Raw genomic sequence first — 9,624 nt, forward strand, 5'->3', positions numbered from 1 at the left:
GTTTCTCACTAAAATGCATGCCAAACTTAATTTCTCCCCCCATTCTGAGTTGCAACTGGAAGTTAGTGAAGTCCCCAGATCCACCCAGACATTTTGCTCTCCCAGAGAGGTCTCTCCTTCGCATCTGGTCAAAGAGGAGTGCAGGTACGTAGGACTCCCAAAACGGAAACTCGCTACCTGTGGAGCATCTCAGGAAGTCCCACTGTCCACCTGCTCAAAGTCAAATCGCCCTCCTCACCATTCTGTTGTGGCTTCCACCGTTTCACAGAGTCTTACCTTGAGTCCAGCGAAGGTCCGAAGAGCAAAACTGGGCAAGGGTCAGGGTTCAACCGGACTTTTCGCCGAAGGGAGTCTGAGCTAAATCGACGTTGCTCCTTCTTCTCGTCCTGCTGCCCCTGTGTGTGTGTGTGAACTCTCTCTTGCACACACTTCCCAAACCTGGGGCTCCAAGAGGCAGGATTCAACCACAGCTGCCAACACAGGGGCTCGGAGGCTTCTCGCAAAGGCTTTTAAATTCAGGACCCACCATCAGATAAGAGCTGCTCTGAAAGGCTGAGTCTGCCCCATGGATTCTGTGCCTCTTTCCCCCCTCTCTCTTTCTTTTTCTCCCTTACAAAACTTTGCTCAAGTTCAATTGAATGAAAGGATTTATTTTGTTTTGTTTTTTTAAAGCAGGGGGCGGAAGAGGGAGGTGATTGACGTCTTCGGCAGGCCTATCGCAGGAGGGCGGTGGCAAGGGACAATGGCAGGAGGTGGAGCTGTGCGGAGTGTAGAAGAAAGGGGGGGAGAGAAATCTGGCAGCGAAAGGTGGGAGGGGAGTGGGCACCACCAGGCAGAGATGGAGGGTTAAAGTTTGAGAGGCGAGTTAATGAGATGGAAATCAAATCTCTCGCTGGGGATAGGGTTGCCTCCCTGCCCCAAACCCTCTGTGTTCAAAGGTCACGGGACAAGGGAGAGGAGAAGGCAGAATGAAAGGGGGAGGGAGGGAGAGGCGTATTTAATTACAGCTGGATTTAAAAGGCACATGAATACTGTTGCAGAGGGAGCACCCGTCTGTGGAGGCACAGCGCTAGAGGTGGCGGCGGCAGAGGACGACACCTGCGCTGAGCTGTGAACAGATTAGTCCTTCCCGTTCTCTTGGGACCTGCATGAGGTTCCCACGGCACCCGGCCTCCTCCCATCTCCCCCCAAAAGACTTCACAGGCACCAGTTGCATAGCAAAGGAGGAAAGCAATCTTTTAGTGCGGCGGAACCTACCCTTTGGAACTCCCTGCCTATGGACACCAGGCAGGAGGCGCCTTTACTGAATGCTTTTTGGTACCTGTCAAGAAGCATCGTTGTTTAGGTGAGGCTGTTGATGTAGGTTCCATCTGTTCTTCGTTTATTGCTGGTTTTTGTCTTTCGGATGTTTTAAAAGAGCTGCTTTTACTGGTGATTTTATTGTTTTAAGCTCTTTGCGAACCACTTGGAGTGGTTTGGGGTTTATTTTCCTTATTAAAAATTTCTACACTGCGCTTCATCCGAGGGTCACAGGGTTTTTTATGATATAAAAACACAAAACCACATAACATAATAACAAACTAAAACAATAAGCCCCCCATCCACAGTTTTAAAAGCCTGGGAGAAGAGAAAGGTTTTTGCCCAGCACTTAAAGATCTGTAGTGAAGGTGCCAAGCGAGCATCCCTGGGGAGAACATCCCACAAGCGGGGAGTCACTGCAGAAAAGGCCCATTCTCATGTTCTGCCCTCCAGGCGTCTTGTGGACGAGATGCATGAGGGAGGGCCCCAGTCTAGGATTGTAGGGTATAATTAAGCAGTGCATAGATTTTATGAAACAAAATAAATATAGTGGGGCAGGAGAGCTGAAAATAATGCCAATATATTTCACATCTGGCCCCTTTGGTTTCAGATTGTACATGGGTAGATGAGTCTAAAACACCCAGGACACAAATTTTCACGGCCCTCTAGCGGCTCTGGTGGCTCATTGACCAGAAGTAAAGTACAGTGGTGCCTCGCAAGACGAAATTAATTCGTTCTGCGAGTTTTTTCATCTTGCGAATTTTTCGTCTTGTGAAGCACAGAACTGCACCTCTTCAAGCAATGCGCCCGGTTTTAAGAAAAAGGAAACAAATTCGCAAGACGTTTTCGTCTTGCGAAGCAAGCCCATAGGGAAATTCGTCTTGCGAAGCAACTCTAAAAAACGAAAAACTCTTTCGTCTTGCGAGTTTTTCGTCTTACAAGGCATTCGTCTTGCGAGGTACCACTGTATTTAGTGTTAAACTCTGGAAGCGTAGACTCAGTTCTGACCACACTAAGCCTTGGGAGGAACCTCCAGTTTCAGAGGCAGTCTACCTGAATTCCTAGGTTCTTAAGGACATTTGGCCTTAAGGATGCTGGATTATATGGGCCTGACTCAGCGACTCCAGGGCTCGTCTTAAGTCCTGATGCTGAAATTGCTCAGAATGGATTTTCCATGTTCAAAGACAGAATAGCTCCAGATCCCAGATGCACTGCAGAGTTCTTGCCCATACTATACTGGGTCTTCAGCATCTGGGATTCAGAGGCAGAAGGGAAAGGGAAAGGACCTCTGGACAGTTGAGTCCAGTCAAAGGTGACTATGGGGTTGCGGCGCTCATCTCACTTTCAGGCCGTTTGTCCACAGACAGCTTTCTGGGTCAGCAGGACTAAACTGGAGCAACGGAACACTGTGATGGAAACCAGAGCGCACGGTAACGCAATTTACCTTCCTGCTGCAGTGGTACCTATTTATCTATTTGCACTGGTGTGCTTTCAAACTGGCAGAAGTTGGGACAGAGCTCACCCCATTGCGGGGATTCAAACCGCTGACCTTCTGATCAGCAAGCCCAAGAGGCTCAGTGGTTAAGACCACAGCGCCACCTGCTCCCTGATTCAGAGGTATACTTTATCTGAACATGGAGGTTCCATTCCTACACATCACCACCAGCTGGCCTCCATCTTTCACCTGATCTGACAGGACCTTCCCTGAGTTCATGTCCTCATGTCCTCAGCTCCATCACCAGGGCCACAGATTTGTTGTGGCGAATTATTTCTAGTAGTACGGCACTCCTCTGTCTCTGTCTGGGAGTTGGAGGAACTGGCACAATCATCGCCCAGCACAATACACATGTTGCAAGAGACCTACAAAATTACGCATTTTGTGGTTTTCCCTATGACTAAAGGACCTGGGCCCTGAACTTTAAGGTTATTGTTCTGGGGGAACCAAGGGACTTAATTGAACCTTCAGAGTACAACAGGTTTCTTGGCTGTGTTCTCCTTCCTCTTGTTTCAACATAGTTTGCTCCAACATTTAGCTATTTTATAAAACACAAGATTGTAAGAAGAGCCTGTCTGCTGGATCAAGCCAGAGGACCATCTGCTCCAGCCCCCTGTTCTCACAGCAGCTGACCAGATGCTTCGTTTGGGAAACCCGTGAGCAGGATTCGAACCCAAGAGCAGCCCTCTCCCCTCCTGGGGGTTCCAGCAACTGGTATTTGCAAGCATTGAAGGCAGAGCAGAGCCAGGCTGGCCAGCCGCCATCAACAGCCCTCTCTCCCTCCATGAATCTGTCCCATCCTCTTTTAAAGCCATCCAAGTTGGTGGCCATCACCGTCTCTTGTGGCAGGGAGTTCCACAGTTTAACCCTGGTCTGCATGAAAAGATTCCATTTATCTGTGCTGAATCTTCGAAAACTCAGCGTCGGTGCATGTCCAAGAATTCTAGTGTGATGAGAGATGGAGAAAAGCTGTTCCCTGCCCTCTCTCTCCATTCCAGGCCCCTTCCTAAGAGCATAATAAGAGTGTGTTGCATCTACAAAGGAGGAATGGAATTGTAAACTCAATGAATGTTTAATTTTGGCAAAATTAACTGCTATAATAAGAAATCAGTTGAATCAAGAATTAAAAAAAGGAGTGGAAATGTTTTGATGAATATATGGCAAAATATTACTCAAAAAAAAAGATACGCTAATATGCCTAGATAAAAATGCGAAGTACTGGATGGAAGAAAAATTAGTGAGGAAAGATAATAAGAATATATAGATGAATTAAGAAGATTGTAGAATGCAAAGATTATTGTAAATTGTATAATGGGAAGGAAATCGAGTGGGGGCGGAGGGAAGTGGGAGGAAGGAGAAAAGAATAATATGATGGATTGAGGATTGAGGAAATATAAATGTAAACGTATGGGGGGGTGGGGAGGAAATGGTATTGGTTTTGGTACATCTGTATTGTAATGTAATATGTGAGAACCAATAAATAAATAAATAAATAGGTTGATAGATAGATAGAGATAGAGAGAGATAGAGAGAGATAGAGAGAGAAAGCGATAGAGAGAGAGATGATGATAGATAGAGATATAGATGATAGATAGATAGATGATAGATAGATAGATAGATAGATAGATAGATAGAGAGATAGATAGATAGATGATAGATAGATATAGATAGATAGATAGATAGATAGAGAGATAGATAGATAGATAGATAGATGATAGATAGATAGATAGATAGATATAGATAGATAGATAGATAGACAGAGAGATAGATAGATAGATAGATAGATGATAGATAGATAGATGATAGATAGATAGATAGATAGATAGATAGATAGATATAGATAGATAGATGCTAGATGCTAGATAGATGATAGATAGATATAGATAGAGAGATAGATATAGAGAGATAGATATATATAGAGAGAGATGGGGGGGGGGAGAGTGTGTTGGATCAGGCCACAGGGGGCCCATCTAGTCCAGCATCTTACTCTCCTAGTGGCCAGTCAGATGCCCCTTATGGGAGACCCACAGGCAGGATCCGGGCACAAGAGCCTGTTTCCCTGGAAGGGGCATTCAGGAACATTTCTGCCGGAGGGCAGAGCATAGGCCTTGTGGCTCCTTGTCTCCTTAGACAGACCTCTCCTGAGCCGCCTTCCTTCTCAGCTGGCCCGTCCCAAAGGCTGCAACACACACGGAGACCATCCTGGGAAAGCGACCCCATCTTCTCCCTCGCTTGAAAGACACGGCGTTTGCAGCGGGACAGGTAACGAAAGGAGCTCCAGGTCAGGGCTATCAGGTAACTTGCGCGCCGGAGACGACATTCCCCTTTCTGTTGGGATTTTGCGAAGGCTGTTTTGGCCCAGGTGCCTTTGCAACAGTGATACTCCCTTGGAAGGCGAGGCCTTTTCAGCCAGGGAAATGGAGCCAGAGGCAGCCTCATCGGGTGAGAAGTCCCTGGAGAGAGAAAGGCGAAGCAAATCAGAAGAGGGAGCTTTTTGTGTGTGAAGCAGAAGGAACAAACATATCACACCTGTCCTTTGTCTCCTGATTTTCCTTCCCACCACATTTTCCACCAGCTTTTCTTCCTTTCCATGACCCTGTGATTCTTCCTTTCTTGCTGTTAAAACTGCTTCTCCATTCCAACTGGGTTGTTTGCAAGAGCTCCTGTGCCATCGGTTTAAAAGTCACCTTCGACGGTCGATGTGTGTAAAAAACCAGCAACTCTAAATAAAAGTAGTTTCCTCCCCACTGCCACCCCCCCCAAAATACTTTTATTTATTTCCCCCTCCAAAAAATTATTGGTTTTTACAATATTATCGACAAACAAACACACAAAACGAACAAACATAACAAACATAAATCATAACCTTATTAAAAATAACGGTTATTAGCTTTGTAAAGCGACTTCCTCGTTTCCCCTTGGTTGAATTTCATTGCATGTCCTTATAACGGTTTTCCAAATCCCAATTTTTATAAATAACTTAAACATTAACATCTTTAAATCTTCTCCTAATAGTATTAAACATATTATTTTATCACTTAACATAAATACAATCCTAAGCCCATTAAATATCTGGAAGCTGTTAAGTTAAACTAGCCGGAAATAGCTTCCAAAAAAATACTTTTAAGAACATGAGAAGATATGAAGAGGCTTCTGAAGGGAACTCATCTAGTCCAGGCTCAGGTCCTCACAGTGGCCAACCAGATGACCATTATAAGAAACCTGCAAGCAGGATAATAATAATAATAATAATAATAATAATAATAATAATAATAATAATTTTTATTTATACCTCGCCCTTCCCGGTTTGAAAACCAGGCTCAGGGCAGCTAACAACAAATTTAAAACAATTATAAAAGCAGCATAAAATACAGTATAAAAACATGAATAACAATAAAATTCAAAAATCAATTTAGGGGAAATAAGCATTAGATAATCCCCAGGGCTAGCTGGCTGAATTGGTCCTACTTGGGTCAGCGAGGGGGCCAGGGGAGAATGAGCTGTGGGGTCTCAGAGCAGGTAATCTTCATAAAAGGGGAGGGGGAGGGAAGGAAGGGGAATAAAAGATCAGGCTAAGTTCAAATTGAAAGCCAGGCGGAATAGCTCTGTCTTACAGGCCTGACAGAAAGAGGTTAAATCCTGCAGGCCCCTGGTCTCCTGGGACAGAGCCACCACTGAGAAGGCCCTGGCCCTGGGGGAGGATAGTCTGACTTCCTTAGGACCCGGGACCTCTAACTATGGTTATTCATGGACCTTAAGGTCCTCTGTGGGGCAGACCAGGAGAGGCAGTCCCATAGAATACAGGACTCTCCCCTCTGGTGGCTTCCAGCAAATGGGATTCATGAGTATTGCTGCCTCTGACTGTGAAGACAGAGCATAGCCATCCTAGCTGGTCACCATCAATAGCCCTCTGCTTCCATGAATTTGTCCAGTTCTCTTTTAAAGCCCTCCAAATCAGTGGCCATCACTGCCTCATGTGGGAGAAAGTTCCGCAGTCCCACTCTGCTGTGAGAAGAAATACAAATTCCACCCTGTGTGCTGAAAAGGGCCTTTTCTATTCCTTGCTCCGAAACAAACATGCATGCAAGTGGGACGCTTTTCTCCCCCGTTCCCTTTTTATCCTGACCCTTTCAAACGCGCGGGGGGGGGGGGGGCTAGGGGGAGCTGGGAGAAGAGTCTTTTAATGGAGATCCTACCACGCAAGATAAAATGAGAAGCATCGAGGCCGAGGCAAGGAGGCCCTTTTCTGAAATGCACGGGCCCTGGGTGGAATCCAAATGGCCGAGAACAAGAGATGTTCTGTTTTCATTTGTGTCGTGTGTCTCTCTCCCCCCCCCAACCTCAAAATCTGCCCCCCCCCCCACGACTGGACCTGGCTGAGGCACTGAGAGAGAGCTGCTTGTCTCAGCGAGAAGCCAGCATCTCTCTCTCTCTTTTTTCTGCAATCCACATGAACCCCTGGTGACAAATTGCCCCTGCCTGATCAATTTGGATCTCGGGCAACCTGACAGGTATCCTTCTTGACAGAGCTGGCTGGGAGGGAGCAGACATTGCATTTTGCAAGTGGCAGAGAGAGAGAGAGAGAGAGAGAGAGGCACCATCAGCAGTTCTTCAAAGAAAGAAAAATATGGGAGAAGACAAGAAGACAGGTGGAATCTTCCACTGTTGGTTTGGGAGTCTAGGAGGACAAAAGCATATCAGAAGAGCCTGCTGGATCCGGCCAAAGGGGCCCATCTAGTCCAGCACCCTCTTCTCACAGCGGCTGCCATGGACTGGCTGGGGACAGAGGAGTGGGGGAGGACCCCCAAGGGAAGAGAATCAAGGGATTGGTGGTGGGACAATGATGAGTGGTGGGAGGGAGAAGAAGGAGCGGACTGGGAGGAGAAAGAGGCAACAGGGTTTAGTGAGCAGGAAGAGGCTGTGGCAGAGAGCAGTGCAGACTCAGAGGCAGGAGCAGAAGGTGGAGAGGGGCAGAAATCAGGCAGGCTGCTGAAGAAGACAGGGGGTCTCCACTGGCCCCCCAGGACATGAAGAGGGATGAAGAGGACAGAGCCAAGGGAGAAAAGGTAAAGGAGCCCAAGGAACCAGGCAAGGAGGAGTCTTAGAGAGCCTTGGGAAGGCAGTCCTCACAACTGCCTCATTGGGGCAAGGCCTACTGAGAAGAGCTGCTGTGACCACTAGGCCTGTGCTGTTTCTGTTTCTTTGAATAAAGAGTTAACCGACACCTGGTGAGTTATGGCTGACCTGCCCCCAAGTGCTGCCCTGACAGAGGCCACCCATGTCCTTCCTGTCCTCACTGTGGTCCAATGTCCCAAAGAAGAGAGGAATCCAGATAGACTGCCTCTGCACCTGGAAGTTCCATAAGAACAGAAGTAGAGCCTGGCTGCTGGATCAGGCCCATGGCCCATCTAGTCCAGCATCCTGTTCTCACAGGGGCTGACCAGATGCCCATTAGGGGAAACTCACAAGCAGGATTCAAGCACAAGAACAGGGGTCAGCAAACTTTTTCAGCAGGGGGCTGGTCCACTGACGCTCAGACCTTGTGGGGGGCCGGACTATATTTTTTTTGGGGGGGGGGGAAGAAAAAATAATGAATTCCTATGCCCCACAAATAACCCAGAGGTGCATTTTAAATAAAAGGACACATTCTACTCATGTAAAAACACACTGATTCCCAGACCGTTCGCGGGCCGGATTGAGAAGGCGATTGGGCCGGATCCGGCCCACAGGCCTTAGTTTGCCTACCCATGCACAAGAGCAACTCTCCTTTCCTGTGGACTAGATGGGCCCCCTTGGGCCTGATCCAGCTGCAGGGCTCCTCTCAGGTCCTTCTAAGACAGCTCCTCCCATCCTTCTCTCCCCCCCCCCCCGCGATGCTTCAATTTTGTTCCCATCCCCTCAGCTGCTACCTTCATTAAAAACTCATTGCTGCACTGTTGATTATTTCTGCTATGCAAACGTGGCCAGCAGAAAATGCATTATTAATTTGACACGGGGAAGGCAGGTGGGGGGCAGAGAGGGGCGAGTTACACAAGTCCTGCTGTCCTTCTGACGTTAAACTTAAGCGGAGCTAAACTTAAGCGGAGCACACACAGCTCCCTCCTCCTTCTGGATTCACACTACATAGGAACTGTGGAAGCTGTCGGCTGCCCAGTCAAACCATTGGCCCATATACCCCAGTATTGTCTACACCAGGGGTCAGCAAACTTTTTCAGCAGGGGGCCGGTCCACTGTCCCTCAGACCTTGTGGGGGGCCGGACTATACTTGGAAAAGAAAAAAATATGAATGATAACCCAGAGATGCATTTTAATTAAAAGGACACATTCTACTCATTTAAAAACACACTGATTCCCAGACCGTCCGTGGGCCAGATTGAGAAGGTGATTGGGCTGGATCCGGCCCCCGGGCCTTAGTTTGCCTACCATGGTCTACACCAGTGGTGTCCAAACTTTTTTCAAAGAGGGCCAGATTTGATGAAGTGAAGGGCCATGAGGGCCGACCAAAGTAGCTGACCTTTTTTTTAGGATTGAAGTTGTTGAGGGCTTTTCTTAGGATTTTACCCCAGGAAATAAACTGCCACAGGGACCGGATTAAACCAACCGACGGGCTGGATCAGGCCCCTGAAATGGACGGACTTTGGACATGCCTGGTCTACACTGGCTGGCAGCAGCTCTCCAGGGGTTCAGGCAAGGAGTCTCTCCCAGCCCCACCTGGGAGATGCTGGGGGTTGATTAAGGGGCCTTCTGCATTCCAAGCAGCTGCTCTAGCAAAGCCCCAGGGTAGATTCCAGAAATATAATCTGTGGAAAGACTGGAGGCCCATAAAGTTT

The 9,624-nt window shown here is 47.6% G+C and overlaps 2 protein-coding genes across 2 annotated transcripts in view; one reads left to right on the forward strand and one right to left on the reverse strand.

Annotated features, from left to right (window-relative positions):
* KCNJ10 (potassium inwardly rectifying channel subfamily J member 10) overlaps positions 1 to 938 on the reverse strand; it is a 32,594-nt gene extending 31,656 nt beyond the window's left edge. Inside the window, exon 1 of the mRNA XM_083591436.1 lies at positions 277 to 938. The gene's annotated coding sequence lies outside the window, so the exon portion shown is untranslated. The remainder of the gene's footprint in view (positions 1 to 276) is intronic.
* The window catches only part of LOC310751719 (uncharacterized protein), a 950,206-nt gene that overhangs the window by 116,530 nt on the left and 824,052 nt on the right, over positions 1 to 9,624 (forward strand). The gene's annotated exons all lie outside the window — the stretch shown is intronic.

The sequence above is a fragment of the Podarcis filfolensis genome (genome assembly GCF_964270895.1).
Source record: "Podarcis filfolensis genome assembly, chromosome: 16".
Taxonomy (NCBI): domain Eukaryota; kingdom Metazoa; phylum Chordata; class Lepidosauria; order Squamata; family Lacertidae; genus Podarcis; species Podarcis filfolensis.